Genomic DNA, 16,397 nt, shown 5'->3' on the forward strand with positions numbered 1-16,397 from the left:
TTCCTCAAATGTTAAACATAAAATTACCTCATGACCCAGCAATTCCACCCCTAAACATACCCAAAAGAGTTGACCCTTCCCTGGCTACTTGAAGATCGGCCGGCCGCCATCATGAAGGACACAGTAACTATCCAGATCGGCAAGTTTATGACCAACAGACCACTTCTGTTGATCGGAAGTAGAGCAGAAACAAATGGTTACTGATGTCCTGTACCCTGGGAAGGCAACAGTACACCTAAGACAGAAATTCTGGAAAAACTAGCCAAAATGTGTAAGACCCGACCAAATGTTATCTTTGTATTTGGATTCAGAACCCATTTTGGTGGTGGCACGGTTTATGATATGCAAGAAAAATGAACCCAAACATAGCCTTGCAAGACAGGGCCAATATGAGAAGACAACCTCAAGCAAACAGAAAGGAAAGCAATGGTAGAATGAAGTCAGGAGGACTGCAACAGCCAATGTTGGTGCTGGCCCCCCCCAAAAAAAAAAGGGGCGGGGGGGAGGATAAAGATTTTTCAGTGATTTTATCTGTGATGATTGTGCAGATTTTTCAATAGACGATGAATAAACTAAGAGCTTTAAAAGAACAAAGAACAGAAAGGAGCCCTGGCTGGTTTGGCTTAATGGATTGAGCAACAGCCCGAAAACCAAAGGGTCAGGGCACAAGCCTAGGTTGTGGGCCACGTCCCCAGTAGGGGGCACGTGAGAGGCAACCACATACTGATGTTTTCTCCCTGTCTTTCTTCCTCCCTCCCCCTCTCTCTAAAAAGAAATAAAAATCTTGGGGAAAAGAAAAAGAACTGAAAACAGGTTTCAAATACATACTGAGGTAAGAATATTCATAGCACTGTTTACAATAGCCAAAAGATGGAAATCACTAAGATGGAAATCACTCAACGAATGCATAAGCAAAATATTGTACATCTATACAATGGATTATTCAGACATAAAAAGGAATAAGCCCTGGTTGGTGTGGCTTGGCTGGCTGGAGCATTGTCCCGTACACCAAAAGGCAGTCCGATTCCATAGTTGTGCTTCAAAACTAAACACCAAAATCATTCTATTTATTATGCTCCAGGTCAGTGTTACCCAAAGTGTGGTGCTCACTTAAGCTTCCTTGTACTTCTTAGATGCAAATTCATGGGCCCAGGTGATTTACCAGCTTTCCATGGAACTCTTTGAAAATACACCTCTCTTAAACCATAGTTCTTAATCCTGGGAAAATGCTTTGCTTTGTACTCCTCATAATGTAAGATAATGAATGCTTTATTGTTTAAGTCAAGAAAAAGTCTTTTCTATTACTTGCAGCTGAGAGCACCCAAACTGGATAAAACAAATGAATACAAACACACACATACACACACACACAAAAACACAAACTTTACAGTTTTCTAATGAAGGCAAATCCTACCAGATCTGTTAAAAAATATATCCAGAATCTAATTACTTCTAATACCTCCACCACAATTAACTTCATACAAGATTACTGCAAGAGTTTTGAGTACCAGTTATACTCTCATCTCCATAAAGCAAGAGTGATTTCAAAACATGAATTATACACGTTCTTCTGCTCAAAAATCCCTATGGCTTCCCTTGGTCAGAATAAAATCCAGAGCTTAACACGTCCAACAAGGCCATTCTTGGTCTGCTCTGGTCTCCAATCAACCTACCTTCTCCATCCTCACTCATAACTCTCTGTGGGGTTCCTACAACATTTACCCAACCTCAAATGATCTGGCTATAATGACCTACATATTCAGTCTCTAGAATACATCAAGCACATTGCCACCTTCATTTTTTTAAGTCTGCTCAAATTAACCTTAATGATAAAGTCTTCTTTAACCATTCTATGTAAAATATAAACCATGCCCAAGGCCCTTCTTTCTGTTCCCTAGCCTTCATTTTTTGTCCATAGCACTTACTAGATCAGACATATGTATTTACTTTTTTTTATAAGTTTTGTGTCAACCTCCCTTCACTAAATTTTAAACTCCATTAAGGCAAGATTTTGTGTTTTATCCACTTTTACACTCTCAGTATCTCTGACAATATCAAGCACATATAAAGTATTCAACAAATATTTGCTGAGTAAATTAATGATTAGGAAATGTAACAGAAAGAAAAGTCCATTTATAATAACATTGTAAAGTATAAAGCATATAGAAATAAAACTAACGAAACTATGTAAGATCTTAAAGGAAGAACTCTATAAAAATCTTATTAATAAAAACTGAATAAATGTACAGGGTCCGGCACAAATAAATCCCCTTTTCATTACAAAATCATAAGCATGTAATTCTGTAACATAACAATCACACTCAAGCACACCACATGACATTTTAGGTGAGATGTTCAAATGAAAACGATAAATTATTACACCCACATTATTACCCTACCTACCAACCACACTCAACCAAGTGTTACTTCTGCAGGACGCTGTATGTTATGTTCATTGAATGGGAAGGAAAGTATGGATTATAAAGGTATCAATTTCTCCAAATTAATGTATAAAATCAATTAATTAAAATATACTAGCAATAAAAAATAGATGGAAGAAAGAATGCAGTTCAAAAACAGACCTTTGAAGTCAAATTAATTAGCTTTATGACAGAAAATGACATTTCAACACCAGTGGGGAGAAGATGGACTAAACTGTGTTAGAAGAGCTGGCTGTCAATACAGGGTGAAAGTTCAGTAAGAACTCTATTTTACAAAATAAACTCCAGGTAGCTTAAAAACTTAGATGTAAAAAAATTTAAATGTAAAAAAACTATAAAAATACCAGAACAAAATATGAAAGAATGTTTATAATCTTGTGATTAGGGGACACTTTTAAAAAATATTTATTTATTTTTTAGAGAGAGGAAGGGAGGGAGAGAAACATCAATGTGTGGTCGCCTCTTGCACGCCCCCCACTGGAGACCTGCCCACAACCCAGGCATGTGCCCTGACTGGGAATCGAACCAGTGACCTTTTCATTCACAAGCCACCACTCAAACCACTGAGCCACACCAGCTTGAGTAACACTTTTTTTTTTAATAAACAGAAAAAGCAAACATAAAGTTAAGAGATAAGCCCAATCAATGGGTTAGTATCCAATATAAAGAATGCCTAAGAAGGATTAAAAAAAAAAACAGACACAACACAATTTTTAAAACTTGACAAGGAATAAAACAGGCAATTTATAAAAGAAATACAAGTGACTGAGAAAACATAAAGACTAAAACAGGAAGACACTTAACTTTAGTAGTAATGAGAAAAATACAAAATAAAAAATACAACACAATTTTTCATCTATTACTGAAAAGGTGGGAAACATCATGTGTTGGTAAAGATGTGGAGAAACAAGTTCACTCATATATTATAGGCCAAAACATAAATGAGGAAGGCAATCTGACAGTAAATCTAAAAAAGATATTCCCTATAACCCAGAAATACCTCTTCTTGGTATTCATAAAGAACACTTGCGGGGGACTTCCGGCAAGATGGAGGAATAGGTGGACGCACCGTACCTCCTCGTACAACTAAGATTAGAAAACCAATAATTTACAACAATAATTTACTATCAGAATAACACCCAGATCCGGCAGAGGATTTATCTGAATGGAAGTCAGGCAGCCAAGAAGTTGAAGTAGACGCGTTCATCCGGACTGGTAGGAGAAGACGAGCCAGGCGGGCGCGGGGCTGCTCGGGCGCAGGGCTGGCTCGGCACGCATGGGTCGGCAGCGTGCCGGAGGTCGGGGGAAGGTTTGGCGCGAAATCGGCGCAAAAGCCATCAGGCGTGTAAGAAGGCAGCGGTGATCCCTGAGTACGCAAGCTGCGGCTGGCAGACCCAGAGGGGCAGCGATTGTGGACCAGGGCAGAGCTCGCAGCCCGGAAGCCCAGACAAGGGTCTGAGTCCAGGGGAACGGAACTACCGCCATTGTTTTCTCCTGCCCCGCTCCCGCTCCCGCCCTGCCCCCACATATAACGTCACAATCTAGCGACCGGGGTGCCCAGCCCCGGTGAGCACCTAAGGCTCCGCCCCCCACCGTAACCAGAACAACCAGACCAAAAAAAAAAAAAAAGGAGAGACAAGGGAAAAAAAAAACAAACAAACCATGTTTTCAACAGAGCAGATCAGTCCCCCAGGACTCATCCTTTTGAGCGACCAAGAATTAGCCAATCTATCAGATGCACAGTTCAAAACACTGGTGATCAGAAAGCTCATGGAACTGGTGGATTTTGGACGAAATTTAGATGAAAGAATGCAGATTACCATAAAACAGATGCAGGAAGACACGCGGAGGAGAGCCAATAGTGAAAGGAAGGAATATGAGTCTCAAAACAATACAGTGGACCAGAAGGAAGATAGAATCAACCAAGCAGGAAAGCATGATGAAATAAGAATTCAAAAAATTGAGGAAAAGATTAAGAGCATCCAAGACACCTTTAAACGTTCCAGTATCCGAATTATAGGGGTACCAGAATCGGAAGGGGAAAAGCAACAGATTGAGCACGTATTTGAACAAATAATAAAGGAGAACTTCCCCAATCTGGCAAAGGGAACAGTCTTCCAAGAAATCCAAGAAGCTCAGAGAGCCCCAAAGAAGTTAGACCCAAGAAGAAACACACCAAGGCACATCATAATTACATTAGCCAAGGTAAAAACGAAGGAGAGAATCCTAGAAGCAGCAAGAGGTAAGGGGACAGTCACCTACAAAGGAGTTCCCATCAGACTGTCAGCTGATTTCTCCAAAGAGACCTTACAGGCAAGAAGGGGCTGGAAAGAAATATTCCAAGTCATGAAAGACAAGGACCTACATCCCAGATTGCTCTATCCAGCAAAGCTCTCATTTAGAATGGAAGGGCAGATAAAGTGCTTCTCAGATAAGGTCAAGTTAAAGGAGTTCATCATCACCAAGCCCTTATTTTATGAAATGCTAAAGGGACTTATCTAAGAAAAGAAGATAAAGAAAAGACATGTATAGTAAAAGGACAGCAAACTCACAAATATCAACAACCACACCTAAAGCAAAACCAAAAGAAACTAAGTAAACAATTAGAACAGGAACAGAACCACAGAAATGGAGGGCACATGGAGGGTTAGCAGCAGGGGGGTGGGGGGAGGAGAGAGGGGGAAAAGGTATAGAGAATAAGTAGCATAGAATGTAGGTTGAAAATAGATAGGGGGAGGGGAAGAATAGTACGGGAAATGTAGAAACTAAAGAACTCATAAGTATGACACATGGACATGTACTAAAGGGGGAAATGTGGGTGGGAGGGGGGTACAGGGTGGAGGGGAGAGAAGGGGGGAAATGGGACAACTGTAATAGCATAATCAATAAAATATATTAAAAAAAAAAAAAAAAAGAACACTTGCACATGTACACCAAAGGGCATGGACCAGAACATCTGTTCCATTTTTGTTTGTGATGCCAATGACAAATCCTAAAGGTCCATTAATAGCTAGCCTAACAAACTAGAATATCCATATAATGGAATACTACGTAGCTGTTAAAAGCTAAGACACATTATTCAAGTTTTAGAATGACAGGCACTGTATGAGGCTAGGTATGTAAATACACATATAAAAGTAATGCTATATAAAAAGTATAGAGGAGGATACTCATCAGTTTAAAAATGGCCCTTATCTTTTTAGGTGAAGTGGGACAGAAAGGAGAGGATGAGGATTAGGGGCCGTATAAGGAAAAAAATTTTTATAGGAAGAATTTATTTATGTAGAGAGAGGAGAAGGTAGGGAGAAAGAGATGGAGAGAAACATTGATGTAAGAGAAAAACATCTATTTGCTGCCTCTTGCACATGCCCCCAACTGGGACCAGGCCCAAAAACCAGACATGTACCCTGACCAAGAATGGAACTGGCAACCTTTTGCTTTATGGGACGACGCCCAACCAAATAAACCATGCTAACCAGGGCTATGGGAAGAATTTTTATCATACTTAAAATGTTTGAATTGTTTAAATAATATTTTACTTATATACTCATTATGTAATTTAAATTTTATTTTAATTTTTTATTATTCTCACCAAAGACATTTTTTTCATTGCTTTTACAGAAGGAAAGGAAGAGAGTAAGGGAGAGAGAAACATTGATGCAAGAGAGAAAAATCAATGTGAGAGAGAAGCATCAATTGGTTGCCTCTTGTATGTGCCCAGACCAGGCACTGTCACCCAAACCAGGTACTGGGGGTTGTATGCACCCACACCCAGACCAGGGATTGAACCTGTAACCCAGGTATGTGCCTTGACTGGAAATCGAACCCGCAATGCTTCAACCAACTGAGCCACACTGGCCAGAGCAAAAACATACTTTAATTAAAAGAAAAAAAGAAAAAAAGCAAGTTGCTAAACCATATACCCAGTATAATCTTGTTTGTTTATAAAATATGAATAAAGCCATGTAAAACAATACTATTAAATACATAACTTACAGAAGGATTTGTAAGTTAAAAATTTACAAAACTCTCTTTAAGGTGATAAGTTCTCTTCAAGAACAAATACTACAGCAACAATTTAATTTAACTACTGTTTCTAGTCACTATTTATTTATTTATTTATTTATTATTTTTAGCGAGAAGGAAGGGAGGGAGAAAGGGAGAAAAACATCAATGTGTTGTAGCCTCTAGTGAGCCCACTACTGGGGACCTGGCCTGCAACCCATGCATGTGCCCTGACTGGGAATTGAACCGGCGGTAACCCTTTGGTTTGCAGGTCAGCACTCAATCCACTGAGCCATACCAGCCAAGGCAATCTAGTCGCAATTTAAACCACAGACCCATCCTTACATAACTGTCTTTTTGTAAAATAAAAACAGGTAGAAGACATGTCACTAACACACATTAAACTGAGGGACTTGAGTCTAATTTAGGACAGCAAAGAGGTTGATGCCAAAGTTTCCTTTGGGTAAAATAATGGTAAGGATATGGTAGCCAGTTAGGCCAGACAAGAGCAGAGTAGGAACAGCACGCCTGGCTATGAGCAAAACTGGAATAACAAGTATTGTAGGGTGGGACCTTGCTCCCAGGGTGACCTTTCCTCCCCTAACATATAGCTGGTCATGAGGTTCAGACCCTTCCCTGACTTTTTGTTCCCCTGTATGTCACTAGTCGTGTCACAGACACCCTTAGAGGAGAAACAAGGGGGCTGATCAACAGCCCTCATACAACTCCCATACAAGCCCTTGCAAGACCACTCCCTTAAGATTTAAGCCCTCAGGACAAACAAGGTTCTGGCCCTCATCAAATAATCTTTTTTAAGAAAAGATTTTATTTATTTATTTTTAGAGGGAGGAGAAGGGAGAGAAACATCAATGTGCCAGAAAAACACTGATCAGTTGCCTCGTGCATACCTGCAACCCGAAATTGAATCAGCAGACACCCAACCCACTGAGCCACACCAGTCAGAGAGGCATCGAACAATCTTAAGAGCAAAGCGCTGAATCTGCTGACCACAGAGTTTTGGTAAAAGTAGAGATAACATCTAGGCTTCAGCAGTATTTTAGCTTCAGGCCCAGAAAAGCAGCAAAACCAGAGGAAGCAAACCAAGGCCATGGCTGACACCAGGACCAGCTGCAATAACTAAAATTCCCCTCCAGGGCCAACCAATCAGTAGAGACCACTTCCCTGAAAGAACATACCTGGAAAACTGATGAACATTCTGTTGAGATGCTCCCAAGACCTTCCCTAAAATCCCCACCTTTGGAAACCAGATAAAAACCCTTGAAACAAAGGACCCTGTGCTCACACTCTCAAGCAAGCCTGCACCTATTCTCACATTCCTCCTTCCCTTCCCATCCCCTTTTCCCTCCCTCCCTCTCTGCCCTAGCCTTTCCTTCCCCCTTTCTTCCCTCAACATGCAAAACTTTGCTTTTTTTTCCTCCCAAATCCCAAGGGCCCTTCTTTTGCCTCTAATTTGTTTTACTGAGTCCATGCAGCCCAGCTGGGTCACTTTTTCCATCTCTGTGACAGTCTAAATACATTTTCTCTTATAATGAAATTAGAGTTCTTGGCTCTGAATTCTTTCTCAGCTGAACTGAAAGACCTCAGTGTAACTTTGTCAGTTACATCTGGTGCTGTTCACAGTTAATAGTAATGATAGGGGAACTCAAGAGTAAAAGATTTTAGCTTCAATTATAGTTGATGGGCTTAAGTGATTAATGCACATTATTCCAGGAAATGGAATGCACAATCTACATAACTCCAAGAGTTACATCGACAAGCAATTCAGCCTCCGTGGCGTGATCTACACGCCAGGAAGATCATATCTGAGCCATCGTGTTCCAGGGAGAGTACATCAGTGACTGAGATAAAGAACTGTTGATCAGCAGATAAAGAAATATTAGGAAAACCACCTCCAGACTTCAACGGTTATCTGAATAACCTTTTTCCAAACCCTTTACCTACCCTTTCCTTCCCCCTTTAAAAAGTTCAGCTTGAGGTGAGAGGTTAAGACAGATTTTAACCTGCTACCTTCTCAGATCACCGGCATCTGAATAAAGCGCTCCTAAAGATTCAATCCTTGTCTCTACTTACTGGTTCTGGTAGGGACAGGCAGCTGATGCTTCCAGTTTCAGTAACACTTCACAGAGATTACACACCATTTAATCAGCCATAGTACAACTCAGCCACAGTAAATAAAAGCTGTAAGAAAGTTTACTAAGCTAGTTCTTAGGTAAGTTTTATTTAGACTTCAATCTAATCATTTTTTAAAAAAATCCTCACCCAAGGATATGCTTACTGATTCTAGAGAGAGGTAGAAGGGAGAGAAACATCAGCATGAGAGAGAAACATCCACTGGTTGCCTCTCGTACATATACCTGCCAGGTATCAAACCCACAACCTAGGTAACAACGAGTAGCAGAATAATCATTTCCTCTTTTTAAGAGTACCACTGGCATTAAACATAACAACTGCCTACAAATATTATTCAGTTGTCTACGGACTTTCAACCTGAATGTGCACCCAAAGCCAATTCCACAGAAGGAAAACACTCTTTCCAATGAAGATAATCTGGAACAAATATACATTATTCTGCCCTAGTTCCCAGACTCAATGCCACATTGAATTCTGTAGTTTATCATACTCACCTTAATTCATCTCTGAAATAATTCTATACTGGGGCAAAATTCCAACCACCTGACAACAGTCACAACATGTAAATCATAGAATAAAACTGAATCATAGTTAGGTAAGTAGTATTATCAAGACTAAAAAGGTTGACCTGGCCAGGTAGCTCGCTCAGTTAGAGCATTGTCCCGACACAACAAGGCTGTGGGTTCGGTCTCCAATTAGGGAACAAACAAGAAGCAACTAATGAATGCATAAATAATTGGAACAGCAAAATCAGTGTTTTCCTCTCTCTCAAATCAATTTTTTTTAAAAAAGGTAATATATGAGTTAATTACACATTTCATTTGAATATATGTTTGACTGTGATTAGCAGGGTCAGATAGATCTTGGCCATAACACCTTGTGTTTTATGGATGGGGTAATTTTAAATTAAAATTCCACTTTACTGAAATAAATCATTTAAACACTCTGAAATATGATAATTTTGTTTCTTGGTATTCTTTCTGATATTAAAACCTTACTTTGATTCCACTAAATCTACCTAATCTTTCATCTAAGGACATCTGTTTATTCATAAAACACTATATCCTAAATTTTTGTTATTTAACTCAATAGTAGTATAATGTTAACTTTAACTTTTTTTTTAAAGATTTTATTTATTTATTTCCAGACAGAGAAGGGAAGGAGAAAAAGAGGGAGAGAAACATCAGTGTGTGGTTGCCTCTCGCATGCCCTGCATTTGGTTTGCAGGCCTGCACTCAATCCACTGAGCCACACCAGCCAGAGCTAACTTTAACATTTTTTAAAAATTTTTATTAATCTGAGAGAGAGAGAGAGAGAGAGAGAGAGAGGGAGAAAGGAAGGAAGGAAGGAAGGAAGGAAGGAAGGAATCGGTTTCTGTTGTTCCACTTACTTACGCTGTCACCGGTTGATTCTTATATGTGTTCTGACCAGGGGATTGAACCTACAACCCTGGTGCATCAGGACTATGCTCTCATCAATGAGCTACATAGCTAGGCTGTATTTCTACTTTTCATCTTCAAAAATATACTATGTGAAATTGAGTAAAATATAGCCCAGATTTTGTAAGTCAAACCAAAGAATAAAACTTGCAAAAAGGCTGAATATGAACAACCTTATAAACTTATATCCAAGGTTCTACAAATACATATAAAACTCATTTAGTATCTCACTCCTAATCTTTATGAAGAAGAATTATAATAAATAAGGTAATCAGCCCTGGCTGGTGTGGCTCAGCGGACTGAGTGTTGACCTGCAAACCAAAAGGTCGCCAGTTCAATTCCCAGTGAAGGCACATGCTGAAGTTGCAGGCTGGGTCCCCAGCTGGGAACATACGAGAGGCAACCGATTCATGTTCACTCACACATCAATGTTTCTTTCCCTCTCTTTCCCATCTCTCTAAAAAACAAAAAATTTAAAAAGGTAATCAGGTAAGTTTTACTTGACATATGGATGGTATACGAGTACCCACAGCTTTTGGTCCAACAGTGATTTACTGCATGGGTATCTGAAAGGAAATTGCTGCTTGGTACGGTTTACACAGAATATTTGCTCATGGTTGTGCAGGAGAGTTACTTAAGTTGGTTAGTAAATGTGGCTAATAAGCCAAAGTACAGGTTCAAACCTCATCCTTTGTAGTCCTCAGAAAATTAACTTTGCTTCAATCTATGGCCACAGATTCAAGTGTTACTTAATCTAAACAAAACATCTTATAAATGCCTGCTATAAATCAAAAGAAGAATAATGGGTAAATTATTCAAAACAACCTATTTTCAACATGCCCTAGAGTCAGAGAGCATTTATGTTCTATAAAATAGCAGAGAAATTTCCTGTACCTAACATACAAGATTTTTTTAAAGTTCAAATTAAATAATGGGAACATTCTCTTTAATGTGTAAAACACTATCCATTACTTTAGATAGTTCAAAATATCTGTCCTACTAAAGGAGGGTTAGGATATACTGTATTTTTGGACCGCAAGACGCACCTAGGTTTTAGAGGAGGAAAATAGGGAAAACATTTTTGAAGCAAAAATTGTGGTAAAATATTTAATAACATAAGTAACGTAACATCTCACCAATGTAAATGTAAACAGAACTTAACAGCAGCATTAAAAACCATTATTCCTCCCAAATGGCGGGAGGGTACATCTATCTTAATAGTCTGAAATATATGGTCACACACACATACGTGTATATATACAGACATATATATATATAAGGGTCATACATATACATGAGGATCAGCATTATGCAGTCATTCATAAATTCCTTAAAAAGACTCATTCTTTGACTTAAAAACACAGCCCTAGCTAGTGTGGCTCAGTGACTGAGTGCTGGCCTGCAAAACCAAAGGGTCGCTGGTTTGATTCCCAGTCAGGACACATGCCTGGGTTGAAGGCCAGGTCCCCAGTAGGGGATGTGCGAGAGGCAACCACACACTGATGTTTCTCTCCCTCTCTTCCTCCTTTCCCCTCTGTCATACAGGGCGGGGTAAAAGTAGGTTTACAGTTGTTCGTATGTAAAATAATGCAATAATTAAATAATACAAGAATAAACTGTTTTGCATACTCACAACTGTGAACCTACGTTTGCCACACTCTGTATAATGAATTCCTGGAACTACTGGGGAAAGAGTTACTTCCCTGTTATTCTTTCCCTAACCTTGTTTAATTTTTGCTGAAGTCTCTGAGGGATGTCACTTTAGAGAGGAGCAGTTACTCTGATTAGCTCTACCTTAGCAGTGCTGCTGTTTCATTTCCCTAAAGATGTATCAGTAGAACCAAAGAAATTACTAATAAAAACCTGCTGATTTTTTCCCCTTGGTCCTTCCTTGTAAACATGGAGGAAATGCCACAGAGAAGAATAATTCATACTTGTATGCTTAAAAATAAATCCTCACACCGGGTAGTAAAGTGCTAATATTTTTTCAAAGCAGGGTCAATGGATTTTGTTTTCCTTTAAAAGCATTCAAGTGTGATGCATCTCCTCTAAGTAGTATGAGGAAACATTGATGTTTCTCTCCCACTCTTTCTCCCCCCGCCCTTCTCCTCTCTAAAAATAAATTTTAAAAATCTTTAAAAAAATGTTCATTTTATTCAGGAAGAGTACTATTAAAAGGTAAGAGTTCTGGGTTTAATCTTTTTTTTTCTTTTAATTGAGGTATAACTGACACACAATATTAAGTTTAATCTTTAACATTAATCCAGCTTGTATTAAGGTAGAGAAATAGATACTAGAAACCTTACTTTAGAGCTGCAAAGACAGAGAGGTAAATGGCTTTCCCTAGGGTTCAGTGTGAGTTCGCAGTAGTGCCAACACTAAGTCCCAGTGATCTTGATTCCTATACTTAGGACGAACTTTTTTGTCTAGACCAGACACTGATGTGCTGAGGTGAAATTTATGTCACCTAGGGCCTACGAATCTACCTTTTGAGAATTTTAATCTAAACATAATTACACTTTCTTAAGGAATATATTGACCTCAGTAAAACTGCATTTGTTGTTGTTGTGTAGATCTAGATTTGGGAAGCTTCTTTTTTATAAATTCAGCCAGCTTTGACTAAGAATACTGAATATTAAGTCCCTTAACTTTCTGAAGTTACTGTTAATGATGTTAAAAAACGTTCTAGTATTAATGGTTTAACATATCCATGGAGAATTCCAAAATATATCAGGTTTCTTTCCTACAAATGAACTAAGTGACAATGTAAGTTTTTTCAAAGACCATGAGAACAATTTTCAAACAGCAGATAAGGACGCATGTGGGAAAAGGGTATTAACAACACAGTGCTCTTTCTCAAAAATAAATGCATCTCTACTTGAGCATGCTCAATTGCACCATAATTCAATTTTGTGCAAATTAGAAAATGGAGCTTCTGGGGTATAAGCTAACTGATCTAGTGCTTTAAATGTCAACTTATAGCCCTGGCTGGTGTGGCTCAGTGGATTGAGTGCTGGCCTGCAAACTAAAAGGTCACAGGTTTGATTCCCTGTCAGGGCACATGCCTGGGTCGTGAGCCAGGTCCCCAGTTGGGGGTGTGCAAGAGGCAGCCAATCGATGTTTCTTTCCCTCTCTTTCTCCCTCCCGTCACCTCTCCCTAAAAAATAAATAAATAAAATTTTAAATGTTAACTCACAATTTGATGTGAGATTCTCACCTTAGGAGACATTTATCCGTATTTGCCTAACAATGAATACAGTAATGGTTCCAGTATAAACTCCAGATTAAAACACTAACTTATTACTGTACAACTAATTAAAATTCATAGGTGTTCATATTTAATAAACCCAATGTATAAAACAATTAGATGAATAAAGAGATAATGAGTTACATTCTTCCCTTTATAACAGAAATTTTCCTTTAAATAGTAAATTCCTCCAAAGCATTTAAAACCATAGAGAGCAGGGCTCCCCCACGAAGGAGTCTGCGTAAGTCTGCAGCCCCGGATGCCTGCACCTTCTATTTGACAGCGACAAAGGTACTGAAGGCAGTGGCCCTGCCAGTCCAATAGATCAGCCCACAGTACCTGTGTGAGCAGAGTGACTGGAGGTGACCACAACGGGATATCAGAGGTGAAGCTGCATGGTCAGTCTGCCACTGGAATTTGAAGACTGCATCATCTTGCCTCCAGCATTCTCTGTCCTGTGATCAACTTGAGTTACCTGAACTTCTTAAGTAACAAACAAAATGTGCCAGGGGGCTGAAAATACGACCTCTATACTGCTCTGGGATTGGCTATGAGCTCCAGCATTTTCACTGGAGGGAGTTTCACTGGGGCGGGGCGGGGGAGGCCTCTGTGATGTGCCAGAAAAGGCTCCATGAGAGCAGGTCAAGACGGTCATGCATACCTTAAAGAATGGTTGTGGTGGGCTGGACTGCTGTCAGTGGGAGCCAGTGAGACGGCCAACTTTGCTGCCTATGCCTGTGCACCAGCTACCCTAGCAACTGTGTTAGGCACTCTCAGCATCCTAGTGCTATTCCTTAGTCATAGTTTCTAAAAGAAAGACTTAATTTTCATGGGAAAAAATGGATGTTTGCTAAGTATTCTAGGATGTACCATTATGGTCATTCATGCTCAAAAAGAGAAGGGGATTGAGACTTTAAATAAAATGTCTCACAAGCACAGGTTTTGGGGTCTTTGTGACCCCACATTTGTGGCCATTGTGTCCTTGATATTACTCTTTGTGGTGGGAACCCACCACAGGAGGACCGTCATGCCCAAGTGTATCATGATCTGATCTGTGATCGCAGCATTTTCAGTCTCCTGTGTTAAGGGTCTGGGCACTGCTATCAAGGAGCTGTTCGCTGGGACGCCTGTGCTTGTGCTGCAGCAGCCCTAGTGGGCCCTGCTGCTGAGCCTCATATTCTGTGTGAGCACACAGACTGAACACCTGGGCAGGGCCCTGGACTTATCCAACACTTCCCTTGTGACTCCAATTCACTGTCTTCTTCACAACATCAGTTCTGACTTGTTCAGCTATTCTTTTTCAAGAGTGGCAGAACATGCCTGTTGATGATGTCATTGGTATTTGAGTGGCTTCTGTACAATCATTGTGGATATGCAATCATTTTCTTGTTGCATGCCTTTAAAGACATCAGCTTTAGTCTAGCAAGTAAGTCTTCCTGGGTCTTTTTGAAAAGACAAAAAAGCAATGAATGGCAATCTCACTTGTATGTATGAAGTTCCTAATAATAATGAAGAAAGTTTAACCTGTAAAACTGAACAGCACATTGGTGAAAATACCTCCCAAAGAAATGGAAATCTGACAACTTTTTAAGAAAGATGTAATCAAAAGGTTAATTTATAATTGTTGTTATAAAGTGAATTTGAGTATCAGAGTATGTCTGAAAAGCAATTATTCTCAAATAATGGACAATCTTCTTTAAGGTTTAACTAATTCACCAAAAAATTATTTTTCTTGTATTTAACTGATGGTAGCTCACTAACATGACTTCAGTACCTGGTCAATTTTTGTTATCATTGTATTATTGTAGCAGTATTTAAATTTTTCTTTCACCAAAATCTAAATGCACTAATGACAGTTTTAAGTCTGTAAAAATGTTTTAGTCTGGCTGGTGTAAGTCGGGTCTGCAAACCAAAGGGTCAAAGGTTGGATTCCCAGGCAGGGCCAAGTCCCAGTAGGGGGGCGCACATAAGAGGCAACCATACAATGATGTTTCTCTCCCTCTCTTTTCCCTCCCTTCCCCTCTCTAAATAGAAATAAATGAAATCTTTAAAAAAAAAAGTCAACCAATGAATGTGTAAGTAGAACAACAGACCTCTCCCTCTCCTTTCTTTAAAATCAATTACAAAACAATACTACCCTGATCTAGAAATTTTGCTGTTTCTTTTTGCCTGTCCCTCCTGCCACATATACCCCCTCACTCTGTAGACAAGAAAGCAAACTCAAAGCACTCAGAAGAGCTGCACCTATGGCATCTTCTTCTTGCAAATTATTGGGGGGAAAAAAAGGAACTGATAATGCTTTTCCATTTACTTTTAATTGATTATGAGGTTATATCTGCCTGCATCTTACAGTTAACCAGAAAGCAGACTCTCCAGCAAAAAGGTGATACATTTCATTCTATAATATTGGGCAGGTGTTTGATATATTTATCAACCTTCACCTCCATGCTGTTAAATATGATTTCTGTCTCAACACCAAAGTAATACATAAGATCAATTTACTACTTATTTTCATGGTGTTCGGTTTCTCTTTTTTAGTTTTTACTAGAAATTCCTGGGATCAAGGATAGAAATGACAGAACAAAACACTGCCAATATCTGTTTCACAACTGACTAAATCCTGGTCTACCATGATTTATTTTAACAGGTGACTTTAACCTCATAGCAACTTAAACTGAGCAAAAATTGATTAAATTAATTATATTTCCACCTGATTATAACTGTCAGGCATAAGACTTATTGTAATGCCAACAGAATCAAATCGGAGGAAATACAATTAGGGAATAAAGAGGTGACACCTATATGTATAACTCACATACTTGCTAAATAGTTATTTCATATGTGCTGAAAATAACTACGCAGCAAAGCCATTCTTTTAACAGAAACAGTCTTCAAAAGCTAATTCAAATTTGTTTTGGGTTAATTTTGAATACATATATTTGTTTTTTTAAGTTATGTTATTAAGCAAGATGAAGCACAAATGCTATTGCATAGTTGAGTATCATCACCTACTGCTAGTTGCTATTAACATTTATTACCAAGTGAGTCAAAGTGTGTTAAGACATAAACCTGTAAAACCATAGTTGAATGCCTTCATTTTTCTGAGTCAGTTTT

The 16,397-nt window shown here is 39.0% G+C and overlaps 1 protein-coding gene and 1 pseudogene across 3 annotated transcripts in view; one reads left to right on the forward strand and one right to left on the reverse strand.

The window, feature by feature from the left end:
* FBXL20 (F-box and leucine rich repeat protein 20) overlaps positions 1-16,397 on the reverse strand; it is a 93,271-nt gene that overhangs the window by 69,641 nt on the left and 7,233 nt on the right. The window lies entirely within an intron of this gene.
* Positions 13,821-15,228, forward strand: LOC114502523 (annotated as a pseudogene).

This window comes from Phyllostomus discolor, chromosome 8 (genome assembly GCF_004126475.2).
Source record: "Phyllostomus discolor isolate MPI-MPIP mPhyDis1 chromosome 8, mPhyDis1.pri.v3, whole genome shotgun sequence".
Classification (NCBI taxonomy): Eukaryota; Metazoa; Chordata; class Mammalia; order Chiroptera; family Phyllostomidae; genus Phyllostomus; species Phyllostomus discolor.